The sequence below is a fragment of the Erinaceus europaeus genome, chromosome 2 (genome assembly GCF_950295315.1).
Source record: "Erinaceus europaeus chromosome 2, mEriEur2.1, whole genome shotgun sequence".
Classification (NCBI taxonomy): Eukaryota; Metazoa; Chordata; class Mammalia; order Eulipotyphla; family Erinaceidae; genus Erinaceus; species Erinaceus europaeus.
Genome location: NC_080163.1, coordinates 54,011,244 through 54,030,654, shown reverse-complemented (window position 1 = coordinate 54,030,654; position 19,411 = coordinate 54,011,244). Strand labels below are relative to the sequence as shown.

At 38.2% G+C, this 19,411-nt stretch overlaps 1 protein-coding gene and 1 long non-coding RNA gene across 4 annotated transcripts in view; one reads left to right on the top strand and one right to left on the bottom strand.

The window, feature by feature from the left end:
- LOC132536934 (uncharacterized) overlaps window positions 1-2,701 on the bottom strand; it is a 28,796-nt gene extending 26,095 nt beyond the window's left edge. The window contains exon 1 of the long non-coding RNA XR_009548463.1: window positions 2,582-2,701. This is a non-coding gene — a long non-coding RNA (uncharacterized LOC132536934). The remainder of the gene's footprint in view (window positions 1-2,581) is intronic.
- The window catches only part of JAKMIP2 (janus kinase and microtubule interacting protein 2), a 201,066-nt gene that overhangs the window by 83,508 nt on the left and 98,147 nt on the right, over window positions 1-19,411 (top strand). The window lies entirely within an intron of this gene.

Here is a 19,411-nt window from a genome sequence, read left to right as displayed (position 1 = left end):
AGGCATGTTGAAATTCAATCAGTTTACTACTTTGAAACCTAAAGTGCTTAGATTAAAGGAATGTATACTCATAAGTGAAGTCTATGCACTAAAAAGCTCGAGACAATCTAATTTTCTCCTCTTGTATTAATTAGTGATTTATACAATTTATAAGTCATTATGAGTATATATTAACACCATTCCCACCACCAAATGTCTGTGTCCCTACCCCCACCTCTCTACAGTGAGCTGAAAATCTACTCCACACCCCCAACCCTGAGTTTCTTACTTTGGTGCAATACTCCAAATTCAGTCAAATTCTGCTTTGCATTTTCCTTTATTTTCTTCTTTCTCAAATTCTGTTAATGAATGCGATCATCCCATACATGCCTTTCTCTTTCTGACTTATCTCAATTGACATAATTCCTTCTAGCTCCATCCAAGATGTGTCAAAGAAGGTGGGTTCATTATTCTTAATAGCTTAGTAGTATTCCATTGTGTATATATATCACAACTTTCTCAGGCATTCATCTATTATTGGGCAAATGGGTTGTTTCTAGGTTTTGGCTATTATGAATTGTGATGTTATGAACATAGGTATACACATATCTATTTGGATGGGTGTGTTTAACTCCTTAGGATATATCCCTAGGAGAGGAATTATTGGGTCATAAGGAAGGTCCATTTCTAGCTTTGCGAGAGTTCTCCAGACTTTTCTCCACAAAGGCTGGGCCAATTTACATTCCCACCAGCGGTACAGGAGGGTTCTTTTGTTACCCACAACCTCTCCAGCATTTGGTTTCACTGTTGTTTCTGATATATGACATTTTCCCAAGGGTAAGGTGATACCTCACTTTTGTCTTTATTTGCATTTCTCCTTAATTTTTTTTTTTTTTTACCAATTTGTTCCATCCAAATTTCACATAAAAAGAACAATGTGAAGGGAGTCAGGCGGTAGCGCATCGGGTTAAGTGCACATGGCACAAAGCACAAGGACCAGCTTAAGGATCCCGGTTCGAGCCTCTGGCTTCCCATCTGCAGGGGAAATCACTTCACAAGTGGTGAAGCAAGTCTGCAGGTGTGTATCTTTCTCGTCCCATCTCTGTCTTCCCCATCTCTCTCCATTTCTCTCTGTCATATATAACAAGGACAACATCAATAACAACAGCAAAAAAAAAAAAGGCAACAAAAGGGAAAATAAATAAATAAATATAAAATAATTTTTAAACAAAGACCAATGTGTAAATCTGTACACTGGGAATGTATTGTGAAGAAAATGATTGTTTGTTAGGCAAAAGTGCCAAATGTAGAATATGGCGAAAGATATAACTAGTTTTACTTTATGGTCACTATGAGCAGTGGCCTCTATCTGATTTTATATAGGTGTGTCTTTGTCAGCTGATGGTTGGTTGGAATTAACCAGTTTGCCATTATTTAAGTCAAATTCCCACTGAACTTATTGTAATTTATCATTCTTCATGTAGCTACTTCCTATTAAGAAAAAAAGGGTTACTTCTCTAGACAGTTTTAAGTGGGGTGATTCATGTAAAGTTTCAAAATAGTATTTGGTATTTAATGAAATTCCAGAAAAATTTAGTATATATTAAATTCTAGTATTACAACTATCTGCTAATAATGTCATATGTACTAAATGAAACATTGCTATTAACAAATGTTCATACTTGACAAAAGACATTTTAGTTTGTGAATTGTCAAAGAACAGTCAATACACAAGCAGTTTTGAGTATAATGAAAACATATTAATTCTACAGTCCTTGAAGCACAAATGAAAATTAACTACATTATATCACTCCTAGTCGGAAATAACTTCAATGTAAGATGCAATAAATGTAATTTGTACAGTGTTATTGATATTCAGGATGTTGTTTACTTTTGAAGATTGCCTGTGTTGACACTTTATTTTACTTTCATTTTCCTCCCCTCTTCCTATGCACTCTTCTAAATTATTAACCATATGTCTAAAAGGAACCTGGACTACACTTGGATTTATGAACTCAGGATAGCAAAGATTTTGTCTATTTTACCATTCTCAAAAAAGGTCACTGCTAAGGCTTTTATTTGAGGCAGTGAATGGACAGTGTAAGTGTTTGAAGCTGAAATGTGTGCTCTTCTCTCTCTCTCTCTCTCTCTTTTTTTTTTGTTTAAACCTGCCTGGACAGGCTATTATTTCCACCAGTGCTGAAAGGGAAGGGTGCAAAATGCTGTGTGGTGATTGTGTCTAAATTAAGATGGATGAGGGAGCACCCAAGTAAAACATCCAATTTCTAGTTGTAAAACATTTCCTCCTCCTTTTGCTAACAGATATTGGCAAAGTGGCTTTATAATGTGAGAGTCAAGCCACACAAACATATGAGAATGAAACCCTACACGCAAGTATTCTTAGTAGAAGGACTCTAGCACTTATTCCCTGGTCTGTGTGCCAGTATTCTTTTAACAGATTTCATATGGGGCTATGCACAAAAACTATGACCATTTCCACAGCAAAATAAAGAGATATAAAGACTTTTAAAATGATGGATAAAAATAAACTATTCAAGCAGCAGAAACTAAAAGCCAGGGAGCAGAAGTTATTATACTTTACCTTGACTGAATCCCTTCCAGGAAGAGGCAAACCCAGTGTGAACCTTGAGCCAAGAGAGTCCTGCAGTTATTTCTTGTAATAATAGAAAAGCATGATTTCCGCTGTGGATCTTAGCCAAGAAGGGCAGTCCACAATGGGAGGAGCAGTTTTGGGAATAGGCCTAAAAAGACCAAACACAGAAAACCTGATCAGAAAATAGAGTTCAAAGTGCAACCTGACATACATTTGGAGCATCTAAAATTACTAATAAAATAATGTTCTTTGTAGAGTTTTCTAAGATAGCATAAAATCTGTTTAACTGAAGTTGGATAGCTGATAAAGTTATTTTTTACCAGCATATTAAAATCTATAATTTAGTAGGGATTTACTCTGTATCAAGCAATGATTTACATCCATTTCATTTAATTGTCTGGGAAACTCTTTAGATCACTAATAGCATTGTTCCATTTTCTCTCTAAAGAGGCAGTGGCTTAATAAAAGCTGTTCCCAAATCCCATAAGTGTATTTTTAGACTGTATATATTCTCACTAATTTGCTACCCAGCTTCCATGTTCTATAATACTTGTTTTCTCTATTTCAATGAAAAAAAAACTGGAAATGAAATCCTTCCCTTCTTTTCAGAGCTTCCATTTCCAAGCATGGTGCCCAGCACAAAATAAATACTTGCTGAATGAATGAATAAATGAAGAGAATATATCACTTGATCATCACTTCAGGGCACTGCCAACAACCTCATTATAAGTCTAGGAAACTTCAGGCTCTGATGATTCCCATTGTGATAAGCACACGTATCTATTTCTTTGCGGTAATGACCAGTTTCTCCTTGGCCATCAAATTTATTTTTTTAAATGTTCTTATGAAGAACACAAATGAAGAAGGGGGTGGGTGGTGACTCATCTGGTTAAGCACCCACCGCACCTGCAGTTTAGAAGCTTCAGTATCGATGAAGCAGTGCTGTAGCTTTCTCTTTTTCGATTCTACTCTGTTCTCTCACTTTCTCTCACATTGCCACCCCTCTCATTTCTCTCTGTCCTATCAAGTGAAAAAAGCATTTTTTTTTTAAAAGGCCTTCTGCAGGCAGGGACCAGAGGCTTGACTCCAGGTCCTTGGGTGTGCAAAAGTGTGCAATCTACTAGGTGCACCAAAACCTGATCCCTGGCCTGCAGTGGTCCACCAGGTTAAGTGCCTATAGTAAGAAGCTCAAGGACCCAAGCAAGGATCCCAGTTTGAGCCTCTGAGTCTCCACCTGCAGGGGGTCACTTAACAAGCAGTGAAGCAGGTCTGCAGGTGTCTCTCTCTCTCTCTCTCTCTCTTCACCTCCCCTCTCAATTTCTCTCTGTCCTATCAAAAAAAAAAAAAAAGGCCATAGGTTCCAGTGTATTTTTAGTGCTGGCACTGAGTCCTAGTGATAAATCCACTGCTCTTGGTGGGCACTTTTTCCATTTTTGTTGGATAGGACAGAGAGATAGAGAGGGAGAGAGGAGGATAGATGCCTGCAGACCTGCTTCACTGCTTGAGAAGCATCCTCCCTGCAGGGGTGGAGGCGATGGCTTGAACCTGGATTTTTGCTCTGGTCCTTGTGCATAGTATTATTTGCTCTTAATTGGGTGAGCCAACCCCCCCCCCCCGGACCCCCCCCCCCCGCCCCCGCTGACCCTCTGCCATTCTTTAACATAGATCCATTGATGTTTCTGCTATTGCAGAATGTTGTCAATTGACATACTATCTTTTCAACAGCAATGGCTAATTTTCAGAATGTTTTAAAAACTAAAGTCTTTCACATAAGTAAGAAGTGGTATAAATATTTTTATTCCTTTCTGTTCAGAAACATTCCTTTGTTACCTAGACATTTTACTGCTTGGAATGCCTCCTCATAACTGATGTAGAAATCTGCATCAAGATATAAAATAGTGATATTACCTTACATCTGCATAATGTAATTAAGTTTTCAGAACTGCTTTCTGTCACATCTATCATTTGATTTTATGTTTTTCCTTAGAAGAACTGTGGTGCATTTTGAGTTCATGTTGCCATAATAATATACAGTTGAATACCACTAAAACATTGGTATTAGGGAGGAAACTACAACCTTCATTTGTACAGCACTATATATAAAGTGCTTTCACATATATTATCTTAATGGCCCTCACAACAACCCTGAGGATATAAAGCAATATTATAATCTTTGTTTTATAGACAAGGAAAAAAGCCTCAGATGTTAAGTTAAGTGACTTGTTTCTGAAGGTCATCCAGCTAGTAAGTGGTGAAACCCAGACTAGATTCTAGGCTCTCCAACATTCAGTGCAATTAGCCAGTTGCAAATTACCATATTCATTTTTTTTTACTTATCCCTGATAATTTACTTTGTGTATGTGTCTGAATATGCTTGTTGGTTTTGGGGTCTTACTTAATATGTTTTTGATTGTTGATATATTTGATGGTGGAAATGGTAAGAGTTTATGGTATAGCACAATCTACATATCTTTATAATATTATAAAGTGTTTATAATACTTTTGGAAATTAAAAAAGCATATGTGAAACACAAAAAAAACCCTTCAATATTATTGGAAAATAACTATACCATTATTGGAATTATAAAAGAGTAAGCTGGATTTTAAACAACTTACCCAATTCTAATCCTGTTTATTTTGTACTCGTTCAGACTTGAGATTTGGCACAGAAGGATGCAAAGACTGATAGATTATCATTGCCTTTAAACAGTGTGTGGAACGATAGACAAGGAATGCACATTTATTAAAAAAAAATGCAAGGACGTGTATGATGTAGGCTTTTTAAAAAAGTGTAAATAGAACAAAAGAATGAACTCTAGCTGTTTCCACAATCCATTTTCTTTACTTTGACTTCAGAGTAAGTCATTGATAAATGGTTTGCCCGGTAGAATAAATCTCAGAAAATATTTCAGTCCATTAATAAAAATATCCTGAAAAGTGTTTGTGAACACACTTATCTAGAGATGGTCTGTAGATCTATGTGCCTATGAGTTTATATATCTGCATGTGTGCATTTGGGGGCACATGCTCATGTATGTATAGATGATAAACATTTTAGAGGAATGCCTATGTTTTCATGGAGAAATACATGCAAGTTTTTATAACAGTCACATAATATAGCCCCTTTGTATTCTCAGCAGATATCTGAGATTTTTCTCAATTCACCTAATATAATTAGATTTTCATTATACAATTAATTATAAAATGCCACTTAGACACTAGACAGTTTTATGTACATTAACTATTTATATCATTCATCTAATAGAATGATGGACTGTCACCATTCAATTCTTTGGCTTATTCAGATGAGATTGGGTGTCTTCAGGGCGGTATGGCCATAGACTCCTTAGCTTAGTTTATTCAAATTACTTTTTTTTTTAACACCTAAAGATCAGTCTTAGCCTCCACACCCATTACAAGCAATAGCTATATTGAGGGGATGATTTTCTCAGGGAAACAAAACGTGCTGTTTCTGAGATGGTGGAGATTGCTGCGCTACTTTAGGAGAGTCATTGCATTTCTTTATGCTTATTCTGATTATTTATTTAATCATTGTATTGGGACATTAATAGCTTTATAGTACAGTTGTTGACACATGAATAGAGTTTCCCGTCTTCCCGTGATAGCTGTCTGCCGAACTCTCTCACCCCCAACTTGGGATATTTTCCACTGTCATGTACCAGGACCTCAATATCCTCTACATTCCCTTCATTTCCCTACATCCTCTGTCTGTCCTCCCTACCCCTACATCCTCTGTATGCCCTCCTTACTCACTCTTTCCCAGAGTCCTTTGCTTTGATGTAATATGCCCACTCAGTCCAAGGTTTACTTTGTGTTTTCCCTTTCTGTCCTTGTTTCTTGAGTGCACACCTATATGTGAGATCATTCAGTATACATCCTTCTCTTTTGGGCTTATCACATAACAGTCATGGTATATATACACATTGGCCTGCTACTCAGCTGTGAAAAACAATGAAGTCACCCCCTTTTCCTAAACTTGGATGGAACTTGAAGGTCATTACATTTCTAAAGAGTAAGGATACCTGATGCTGGTGATCATTTGCCTGGCTTCACTCATTGGGAGAGACCTCACCTACACATGTTTCAGGATTCTTTATGAAAACTTTGGAGTCTGCAGCACTGCAACTGTCTTCAGCTCAGGGACCATTAAAGCCGCTTGAGATTCATTGTTTTGTAATATTGATTTACTAATATCTTCTCAGGAGATGAAAAAAAATTTCAATTATAATATGCATCAATTTTAGTCATATTGAAATCTGAAAGGTGTTCATATGAGTATGGAAAGAATAGAAATCAAAACTGAATGGAAAATAAGGGTTTTTATTGTTATTAATTTAATTATAAAATAAAAAATATAGATAAGACCATAGGATAAGAGGAGTAAAATTCCACACAATTTCTACGACCAAAGTTTTTATCCCATACCTTCCCTTGATAGCTTTCCTATTCTTTATTCCTCTGGGAACAAGGACCCAGGATCATTATGGGGTGCAGAAGGTGGAAGTTCTGGTTTCTGTAATTGCTTCTTTGCTGAACATGGGTGTTGACAGGTCAATCCATACTCTGAGTCTGTCCCTTTCTTTCCCTAGTGGGGAAGGACTCTGGAGAAGTGGGGGTCCAGGGTCCAAAGTCCTCTGTCCAAGGAAGTCAGGTTGGCATCATGGCATCTGCAACTTGGTGGCTGAAAGCGCATTAAGATATAAAGCAGAACAAATTATTTAGTAGTCAGGAAAGGAAAGGCAAGAATATAGCAAATGAGTTTTGGGATCTACATTTTGGAAAAAGCTAGTAGTAAGTTTTAAAAGCTGTCTAGGAGCTGGGTATGACTTGACAGTAAATTGCATGCATTACCATGTATGAGACCTGGGGTTCATAGATCACATGTGAACATCATAGACAATACTAAACACAGAACCTAGCAAACTCCATGGATGTTAAAATGATCTTTTGGTGTCTCTTTCTGTCCTCCTCTTTTTTCATCTCCTCTGCTTCCCTGTTCCCACCCACCCAAAAAAAAATACAGAATTGGGTTAAGGAGATAGTCTAGGTTTTCATGCCTAAAGTACTGGTTAGTCTCAGGTTTAATCCCAGGCATCACCAGAATTTGGCAGTGAGATGATGAAAGGAAGGGAGGGAGGGAGCAATGGAAAAAGAAAGAGGAGGGGGGGGAGAGGGAGAGGAAGTGACAAAAGGGAGGAGAAAGAAAAGAAATTGTAGCAGGCAGCAGGAACCTCACATCTTCACTATAGAGCCCCTACTTCCCCCAGTCCTGGCACCCTTGGATAGGGCTCACTTTCCCGTATGCATCTCCCAATCCATACCAAATAATATTGCATCCGCCGATCACAACCTAACCAAAGCAACGATTGCCATCTCAACATGCTTCACCTCAGAATGTATCCAGAGACTTCACGTGTGGAATGACAACCCTTCAGCTTCATTACTTGGGTGAGACCTTTCCTTTTATAGTACACTCTAATTTCATCTCAGGTAGTTCACTTTCTAACAAAGTCCCATAACCTAGACATACAACAGTTTCTGTGAGAGAGAGCTTATGTTCACACGTATCCATAAACTACTGCAAAATATATACCTGAAAGCAGGATTACACTAGAGTTTGCAGTGAGTACCTCCCTAACACTTCCTCTCCACTATTCCAAACTTGGGATCCATGATTGCTCAACAAATTGTTTGGCTTTGTATGTTAACTCTCTTTTCAATCACCAGGTTCCAGATGCCACCAGGATGCTGGCTGGGCTTCCCTGGATTGAAGACCCCACCAATGTGTCCTGGAGCTCAGATTCCCCAGAGACACACCTTACTAGGGAAAGAGAGAGGCAGACTGGGAGTATGGACCGACCAGTCAACGCCCATGTTCAGCGGGGAAGCAATTACAGAAGCCAGACCCTCTACCTTCTGCAACCCTCAACGACCCTGGGTCCATGCTCCCAGAGGGCTAGAGAATGGGAAGGCTATCATGGGAGAGGGTGGGTTATGGGGATTGGGTGGTGGGAATTGTGTGGAGTTGTACCCCTCCTACCTTATGCCTTTGTTCACTAATCCTTTCTTAAATAAAAAATTTAAAAAAAAAAAAAAGAAATTGTAGCAGGCAAGCACATGCCCAGCTCTATGGTCAGTTGACATTTCACATATGTATATGCAAAGCTATTCCTTAAGCTGATTATCAATAGTAACTAATAGTAATTAAAATGTGGTAATAATCAGAATTCCAACTTGCTCCTCCTTCCACATGGTTAGCTATCTGTTAAGTCAGTGTTTTGAAATGGATTGTGCATCAGAACCACCTGGAAGCTTACTAAAAATGGAGATTCTTTGTTCTCACCTAAAAGCTTCTAATTCAGACCTTGTAGGGGTGGAGTCTGTAGTTTTAGCAACCACCTTGGGTGATACTAATCCTCTCCAGGCTCTGAAAATCAATGTCTGAAACTCAGTATGAAGGAACATGTAATTTTTAATTTGATCTACATTCCTTTTTAAGGTTTTTTTTTTTTTGGTAGTTATGATTTTCAAGTCGATGCCACTTTCCCATTATCATTTAAACTCCCATTTGCTGGAATTTCGCTATGTATGTCTAAATGTGGGACATATAAATTGCGTGTGTGTGCATATATGTGATTTTTTCTAACTTTTAATATTTATTTCTTTTCTCTTTTGTTGTCCTTGTTTGTTTTTTATTATCATTGTAGTTACTACTGTTGTTGTAATCAATGTCATCATTGTTAGGACAGAGATAAATGGAGAGAGGAGGGGCAGACAGAGAGGGGAAGAGAAAGAGAGACACTTACAGACCTGCTTCACCACCTGTGAAGCAACCCATCCCCCCTGCAGGCGGGGAGCTGGGGGCTTGAACTGGGATCCTTATGCCTGTCCTTGTGCTTTGCGCCACGTGCGCTTAACCCGCTGCGCTACCACCTGACTCCCAACCCATATCCATATGTATGTCTTTCTGGGGCCGAGCAATGAGCAATTTCTCCACTCTGGGCTGACCTTTTTTCCTTCACGCACAGAGAGCGAGAGATACCATGGCATCAGAGTGTACCTCAATGTCCACCATATGGCATTCCCCCACTTAGTTTGTTGAGGCTGAAACCTGGGTCTTAGGCATGACAAAGCAGGTACACTACCCAGTAAGCTATTTTTCTAGCCCTAAATATATAACATTTGTCTTGCTCTTTTACTTAGTAACTGTACATTTCCAAAATTATATCCTTTCCTCCAAAAGGAAATCTAGAAAATAACTGAATATCTTGTTGATAAGCATATAATATAAAATTGCCTCTTTTCTCTCCGATTTATAATCTTAAGAGAAGTTACCTAGAAATTATTCTCAGATCAAGCTTTTTTTTTTTTTTTCCTAATGATTTTCCTCAGAACAGCTGATATAGACTACATCAAATCAACTTCAGTTCTCTCCTGTGGAAACTTTTGGTTCAGATCATAACTCCTTCCTAATTTTTTTTTCAATTCTCCTCCTCCTTCTTTTTCTTTTTTGTTTTCTTGCTTTCTTTTTTAAAGCTTATTTTAATATTTATTTATTTATTTCCTTTTTGTTGCCCTTGTTGTTTTTTATTGTTGTTGTAGTTATTGTTGTTGATGTCATCGTTGTTGGATAGGACAGAGAGAAATGGAGAGAGGAGGGGAAGACAGAGAGGGGGAGAGAAAGACAGACACCTGCAGACCTGCTTCACTGCCTGTGAAGCGACTCCCCTGTAGGTGGGGAGCCGGGGGGCTCAAACTAGGGTTGTTAGGCCGGTCCTTGTGCTTTGCGCCACATGTGCTTAACCCACTGCGCTACCGCCCGACTCTTTCTTTCTTTCTTTATTCCTTCCTTCTTTCTTTCTTTCTTTCTTTCTTTCTTTCTTTCTTTCTTTCTTTCTTTCTTTCTTTCTTCCTTTCTTCCTTTCTTCCTTTCTTCCTTTCTTCCTTTCTTCCTTTCTTCCTTTCTTCTTTTATTTTTCTGCTAAGGAGACTTTTCACTTTCTATTTCTGACCTGATTAACATGTCAAACATCAACTAATCACATATTCAATATCACAAATCCATTGTTGCATATCATATCAAGAATTGCAGCCAAATATTTAGGTGAGCACACAATTGAAACTGTACCTGTCTTTCAAGTTTGGAATGGGGTATGTCAATGAAGAAGATGCACCAATGCCAGCAAAACTCTGGAGTACATTTCCGTGAGCAATATCATTATCAAATTGAGTGAGGAGACTCCTTGGGCATGGAAGAAGGTTCTGTCACCCTGCCACATCCTGGCATTAATCTAATATTTCCCAATAGAGATGAGATATGAGTGCTGGTTTTTCCCCTACAGTGATAAATTTACTGTACATACATTAGAAAAATATTAGGCACCACACAGTTGGTTTTTCAGCTACTTCTGCTTAGATTGAGACAAACACAAATGGATTTTAAAGGGAAATATAAATTAGTCTAAATAAAAATTAAGTAAATAATATTTTAGTTGTGTTGTGTGCATAGTGAACATAACAAGGGTAATATGAAAATGACTGAAGTTCAGAAGCATTGTAGCCTTTTTTTGTTTCTTTGCTTGCTTGCTTGTTTGTTTTAGATAGAGACAAATTGGGAGAGCAGCAGAAAGGGGGGGGGGGGGCAGGCCACAGCTCTGGAGCTTCATTCAATGCAATGGTGGCCAGGTTTGGACCTAGGACTTTCACGCATGTGCCAAATAGCTCATCCAGGTGTGCTATTTCATTAGACCCAAAGCACTGTGTTAGGACTTAGGACTGGTGGCACATTTAACAGTACCTCTAATATGATTGAGAATTCAGGTACTTCCTAGAACTCTGCAGCTTGGCTTCGCTTGCTGTAGACAGAGCACAACACTTGAAACTTCGGATTAATTAAGGTATATGGGATCACAATGCTTTATAAACCATTAAACTTCTTGTATAAAAACATTCACATCCCCTCAAAGAAGATCTCTCAGAAAATCCTACAGGTAAATGCATAAATTGGCATCAGCAAGAAAAAATTACTTGTCTCAACCCCTTGCTGTCATTCTCTGAACCAATTATCAAACTTTTAGAAATTTGCATTTTCTCATCTGAGAAATGTATATAATATTTATATACCACTGTTTTAGGATAAATGACAGAGCCTAAATAAATGTCTATATAACTATTGAGTCAGATGTCTATGACAAGTATTAAGAAAAAGCTATGGGTTATTTTTGATAGCTGTTAACATACAGCCATCTCTGGAATAGGAACTGTTGCAGGAAAAGGAAAAAGCCAGAGGAGGAGACCATGATTGTAACACCATAGACAGAGTGCCCATGTTCCATCTTTTCCAGGACTGGCTCAAAATAATTTCTGCGGGAGTCGGCTGTAGCTCAGCGGGTTAAGCGCAGGTGACGCAAAGCACAGGGACCGATGTAAGGATCCAGGTTCGAGCTCTGGCAACCACCTGCAAGAGAGTCTCATCACAAGTGGTGAAGCAGGTCTGCAGGTGTCTATCTTTCTCTTCCCCTCTGTCTTCCCCCTCCTCTCTCTCCATTTTTCTCTCTCCTATCCAACAACAATGACAATAATAATAACTACAACAATAAAACAACAAGGGCAACAAAAGGGAATAAATAAAAATTTTTGATGCCATTAGATAGAGTTTATTCCAGTTACCCCATGAACAATCTCCAGACCCTTAGAACAGCAGCCAGACATTCAAATTTATGAGCGGTCTTTGAGGTAATCCAATCCTCTTCTGCCTGTGAGCAGGAATCTCCAAAACAGAGATTTTCCTTAGAGCAGAATTTTGTTTTCTATTTAAGAAAGGATTAATTAACAAAACCATAGGGTAGGAGGGGTTCAACTCCACACAATTCCCACCACTCAATCTTCATATCCCACCCCCTCCCCTGATAGCTTTCCCATTCTCTATCCTTCTGGGAGCATGGACCCAGGGTCATTGTGGGTTGCAGAAGGTAGAAGGTCTGGCTTCTGTAATTGCTTCCCCGCTGAACATGGGCATTGACTGGTCGGTCCGTACTCCCAGTCTGCCTCTCTCTTTCCCTAGTAGGGTGGGTCTCTGGGGAAGCGGAGCTCCAGGACACATTGGTGGGGTCTTCAGTCTAGGGAAGCCTGACTGGCATCCTGATGACACCTGGAACCTGGTGACTGAAAAGAGAGTTAACATACTAAGCCAAACAAATTGTTGAGCAATCATGGACCCAAAGCTTGGAATAGTGGAGAGGAAGTGTTAGGGGGATACTCACTGCAAACTCTAGTGTACTTCTGCTTTCAGGTATATATTTTGCAGTAGTTTACGGATATGTGTGAACATATGCTCTCTCTCACAGAAACTGGTGTATATCTAGGTTTTGGGACTTTGTTAATAACTACAACAATAAAACAACAAGGGCAACAAAAGGGAATAAATAAAATTTTTTTAAAAATTAAAAAAAAATTTCTTCTAGGTTCTTTGTCATAATATAGTTGACTTTCTACCCTTACCTTGCATGCAAATCTTGGGGAAGATGAAAAAAGCCAGTAAACCATTTAAGCTTCTCTTTAGTTATCTAAGTTGTCATGGAATGTCTTTTTATTTTATTTTTACCACTGGAGATTCACCATTCTGAGTTCATAGTTCTGACTTTTTCATATAGAAGTAGAGATGCAGAGGGATAAAAGCACCATGCCTAAAGATTCCTCCAATGCAGTGGAGGTTGTGCACATGACAAAGCAGGTACACTCTTCAGGTGAGCTGTCTTGCATGTCCTAGTTAGCTAAGTTAATTTACTTCTGCAAGAGTCTTTTCCTTCATATTTTTCATATATATATAATTTACTTATTTTTGGATAGATACAGAGAAATTGAGAAGAATAAGGAGATGGATACATACAGCCCTGCTTCACCCCTTGTGTGGAGCTTTCCCCCTGCATGTGGGGACCAGGGTTTGAACCTGGATCCTTTTGTACTGTCATGTGTGCACTTAACTATATATGCCACCTCCTGGCCTCTCAGATATATTCTTTATATGTAATAGCTGCATTATATTTAACTGTAAAGCATTCCTATTATAGTTACTGCTGTTTAGGGTCTTTCCTGTGTTTTGTTACTACAACAAAACAAAGCTATTTATTGTATAAATAGCTTTGTACAAAAAAAGCACTTAATCTATAACATGTATTCCTAGAAGAATGTCTAAACCAAAGGGTATCTGAATCTTCAATTATATTTACAGGTGGTTCTGCAGAATGCTGCAGAAACTGTGTGAAAATGTGTTTCTCTATGTCAGCACCAAAACAGTGCACTAAAATTGTTTTCTGATTTGTGAAAAGTAGAATTGTAGTTTTATATTGCAACACCTTGATTACTATAAAGTCACATTGCTCCCTTTCAATGCTTTGTGTCAGACTGAATAACCAAACTCCCAGCCATACACTCAACCCCTATGGCAGAGGATCAGAGTGTCTCTGCCTTGCAACTGACCTTAAATTTCATGTAGTCCAACCTTCATTAGTTGACCTGAAAGTTGAACCCCAAAGTCTAGCAGGTTTTTCCAAGGGCCACACAACACTGCATATGTATTCTATCTTTAGCAAGAGAGGCCACTCTGTTAAGCTCTTTTTGAACTTCCCTCTGACTGCATTGATCCACTGCTTAATGTGCAGAAAATAAATGATTTTGTTAGCCCTATACAAGCCCAGATTGAATAAAGACATTTTTTCAAACATTCACAGTTTTTCTTATCTGATGCCAAAAGCATCCCAAAGAATCAAAAAATCAGAGGACATTTGTCCTTAAAAGCAAAGAATCTTCTCTCTTACTGCACCAAGGAGCAGATTCCAGAGAGATTTCACTCATGTATGGTGCTTATAGCAGATGACGAGATAAAATTATCCTGGCCGACTTGTGTGCAGATGTTTGTCTGCACCTTATTATTCACACTCTGCTATTTTGTTAGTGCTATTTTCTCTCTCTGGCTCCATCCTATGTATGCTGCGTCCTTCAGAAAAGTGAACAAACACAGAGTCAGCAGCCTCTGAATGCTTTCAATTACACATTATGTAGTACTGCTACTTCATAAACCTGAACATCCCAGAGGTCAAAATGAATATAATAGTCAAGAGATACTTTGAAATTATGGAAATAAAACCTCTGCCCGACATCACTATTGAGTAATGGATGACTTCACTGACTGATTATCAAAGGGAGTCTAGTTGATTTTCCATGGAGAAGGTGAGTGATTGACTATAAATAGATAATTCAATTCTCTGGAAGAGTGAATCTTTTCATCTTGGTTGACTTTCTTCTTACCTTCCTCCTCCTCTTATGCTAAGAGACCACTAGTCTTGTTCTCCTTAGCACCAAAGGCAGCTTGAGTAGAAGGAAACCAGGGAAGAAATGGTAAGCATAACATCACCTCTTCCCAGCAAACATAAGTATCAGAAACGTGGATTTCGGCAAGGAAGCTAACATTATCCAACGTTGGGAAGTGAATCAATTCAAAACATTTCCTAAGTTATCCTCTTTACCCCTGAATTTCTCTACTGCTTTGAAATTCTAGGATTGACTTTTTTATACATCTATAAAATAAACAATCCTGGTGAATACATATTTCACCTATTTAAATTCAAGTGTATTTGCCAGGAGTTATTCTTTTGCATCACAGAAAAAAAAAAAAAACCCACCTCAAATTGATATAAACAGAAGAGATAACTAAAATGTCCTGGAAATGTAACGTAGAGTCAGGGCTGTATTCAAATATGGCTGAATTATCAGTGTTATGTTATGTTATGTTATGTTATGTTATGTTATGTTATGTTATGTTATGTTATGTTATGTTATGTTATGTTATGTTATGTTATCTATTCTACTCTTCTTTCTGCATTGGTTCTCCCCCAGTATTCATAAGGTAACAACTACCAGGCCAACAGTTCATCAGTGCAAGCAGAATAATTCCATTAAAAGTGCTCGAACTGAGTTTCATTAGGCAAGGTTTTGTCTACATTTGAACCAGTGACTATGGCAATTATAGATCATATACAGCCTTCCTCCCTCCCGAGGAAAATAGGTGAAAATTAGAAGGGGAAATGTTATGGTCTGAAAATGGCAGGGATAACAAGAATTTTGAGTGAGCCACAAAATTAATGAGTACTAGGTTTCTGTATCATTGGTTTGTTGGTTGGTTTTGGTTGTCCTTGGGATTTCAGTGCTTTGGGCTGACTTGAGAAAAAAAAAAAGAGGCGGGGGGAGGGGGGAGAGAGAGAGACAGAGACAGACACTGACTGAAGCTGCCTCCACTGTGGTGCAGGCTTGAACCTGGGTTAGTGCATTGCTAATTTATTTTACCATTCCTACAGAGGAATGGTAAACTTAAACCTCAAATTTGCTAACAAGGAGGTTCTTTTCTTACTTTAAGGAACTGGGCTTCCTTTTAATTTCATTAAATAGGATGGTAAGAAGAAGGAATCAACAGTCTCTTTATCTTTAAAATATACTGTCTCTATCACTTAAATATAAATCAATATGGATTATTCCACCTCTTTAGAGCAAGATAACCTCTTTCCTCCATTTTGAATCAAGTTCCATCTCCATATCTTCTCTCTCTCTCTCTCCATAGAAACTTTTTCATTTATGGTATTTATCAATTACAGAAAAAGATGGATCAGGAATATATCTTTTATAAATAAACCTTAAACTGTGTAGATTTTGAAAAGTAGCTTTGACTAGATTGTGAAGAGATTTTCGTGTTGAAGAGGTAGTTCCAATTATTTTGCATAGTACTGCAATTCATACATGGGTTCTACCTTCTGTCACCTGTACAGCATGTCAGTCTCAGTAAAACCGATACCATGTGGAACAGAACCTTAGCCATACCTGTCATTAAGTATCCAATTACTAAATTCTGTCCAACCTCCATAGGCTTATGTCTTAAGATTATTTTTGTAATTGCTAGGCTTTGCTGAGATGAGGCAAATTAAAATAGGTAGTAACTGCCTGTACAGTGGTGAAATTCCCACAGAATACTGTTTTATGTTTCTCCTTTAAAACTAAATCTAACAAAGTAGTTTTATACTCAGATTTTAGATATGGGTCTTTTGTGGCTTTCAAATTTATGATATAATTGAAATAATTTTATTTATATAACATGTCTAAATAAGTAAATACATTAAATATTAGACCTCAATGCCTATACATCGGTATATAGTAAACTAGTATAGATATGGAAAAAAGACCCTACTGCAGATCTGTGTGTCTCTGTCTGTCAAACACATATACTTTCTTTGTCTCTATCTCCATGTGCACATGGACACAAGTGTACACACACACACACACACACACACACACACACACACCAGTCTCCTCCATGTCTTTGACATTAGGGGAAGAAATGAAAGAAAGAAGTTTTGCATTACTGGTCAGAACTAGAGAAATGTATAAATGTCTGAGCTCAAGACAAAGGCTAGGGCTGCTACAGTTGATAAAATACTGTTCCCATTACACACTGCCATAAAAGGGCACCCTAGGCATTTAGAATTCCTTAGGAAGGAAATATGAGTGTGTTGTAACCAAGATACAGACTCTGAGAGCCTTTTAATTCTATCTCAAGTAAAAAAAAAAAGTTTCTTGAAAGTCTTCTACCTTGTGGAGTGATTGTGAAAGGAAATCTAACCAACAACTGGTGTCATTATGCGTTGCTTTTCTATTTTCTCAACCAATAAATAAATGTACTTTCTTTTTTTTTTTTTTTTTCTTTTTTTGCCTCCAGGGTTATTGCCGGGGCTTGGTGCTTACACCTGAATCCACTGCTCCTGGAGGCCATTTTTTTCCTTTTTGTTACCCTGGTTGTTTTTTAACATTGTTGTGGTTATTATTATCGTTGTTACTGATGTCCTCGCTGTTGGACAGGACAGAGAGAAATGGAGAGAGAAGGGGAAGACAGAGGGGGAGAGAAAGACGGGCACCTGCTTCACCGCCTGTGAAGTGACTCCCCTGCAGGTGGGGAGTCGGGGGCTCGAACCAGGATCCTTAGCTGTTCCTTGCGCTTTTTGCCATGTGCGCTCAACCCACTGCGCTACTGCAGCCCGACCCCCAAATTTTTTTTAAAAGTTGTGTTGAAGACATTTAACTATTTTGATTCATTGGCAGCTATCTCAAAAACTGCCAGATTTAGTATAAAAATCACTCCAAACAAATCTTCTGTGTTAGCATTTATCATATCTTTAGCTTGGTTTGAATATAGTTTGATCATAAATACTCATCCTCAGTCTAAATTTGAGAATGAGAAAAGAAAATCTTCTGCTCTTACATCTGAAATGGTCCTATATAAAACAGACTGACTTGCTTGCATGCGTTTCTGGTATCCTGTGCATGCACATTACTCAGCCTTTAGTGTAGAATGAATCTTAACCACAAAAGTTGTCATAATTTAATAAACCCTGATTGCTTTGGTTAAAAGGACAAAAGACTTATAATTTTACTTATATGAGTGTCAAAACATTCTAGTTTAATGTCTTATTTTCTTCACTTGACAGCTGTCTCCACCTTTACTGTATTTTTGGCAAGGATGGACTCTGACTTTTCTGAGGCCAGGAATGAATCAGAACAATACTAAGAGATAAGAAAAGTTTGAGAAAGATGAAGTAATCTGAGGGCACATTCAGAAAGACATGGAAGTACAAATTACATACCAGATTATAAACGTTGCAGATGGAAACTGTCAGCCACAAAAAGAGAGGGAAAGTCAAGCAGCAATTTTGATGGGGATAGTTTGTCAATTTCCCTAGAAAATTATAGAAGCTGTAGGAAAGCTGTTGGAAGCCCTCATTTTCCTGCACGGCCTCTCCATCTCCCAGGTTCTTCTAGCACAGAGTAATAACTGCTTATGGTGTGGCTGGCCCACTGAGGACTCCCATTTCTTTTGTAAACGTTCGTATCATACTATGACTCCACAATTAGTCACAAAAAGACTATCCAAAAAGAGAAAAAGATGCTGGCATCCCTCTGGAAAATAAACTTTATTTCCTCTAGCCAAGATAGAACACTAAAGGAATTGCTTTGAAACTTTAGCATTTTCTCATGTAGGTCGTAGTGATTACCAGCAAGACTTTTAGTGATTACCAGGAAGGCTTTAAACATTAAATCAAATGGCACTGATCCTATTGGATACTAAGTTAATGACTAAGATCTAACCTGGTGATTCTGAACTCCGGTGTAAATATATTATTAGTCATAAAATTCTGAAATAATAAAGTCATTGAAAAAATGTATATTTGAGAAATGACAAACAGCACACATAGGCTTGATAAACTTGATTTTCTACTAAACTCGAACTTTTCTGATCTTAACAACACTTAAGCCATTTAGCTATTTGAGGTGTTTTTTTTTTTTTGGCCTCCAGACTTCTTGCTGGGTCTTGGTGCAGGAATCCACTACTCCTGGAGGCTATTTTTTTCCCTTTTGTTGCCCTTGTTTTATCGTTGTTGTGGTTATAACTATTGTTATTGATGTTGCTGTTGTTGGATAGGACAGAGAGAAGTAGAGAGAGGAGGGGAAGGCAGAGAGGAAAGATAGACACCTGCAGATCTGCTTCACCACCTGTGAAGTGACTCCTCTCCCTGCAGGTGGGGAGCCGAGGGCTTGAACTAAGATTCTTACACCGGTCCTTGCACTTGGCGCTAAGTGCGCTTAACTTGCTACACTACCACCAGGCCGCCCGGCTATTTGAGTTTTAATGATTCTTTGAATGTTTTACTACAAGGGACTAGGGCTAATGTGAAAATGCCAGAGTTTAAAACTTTTTTC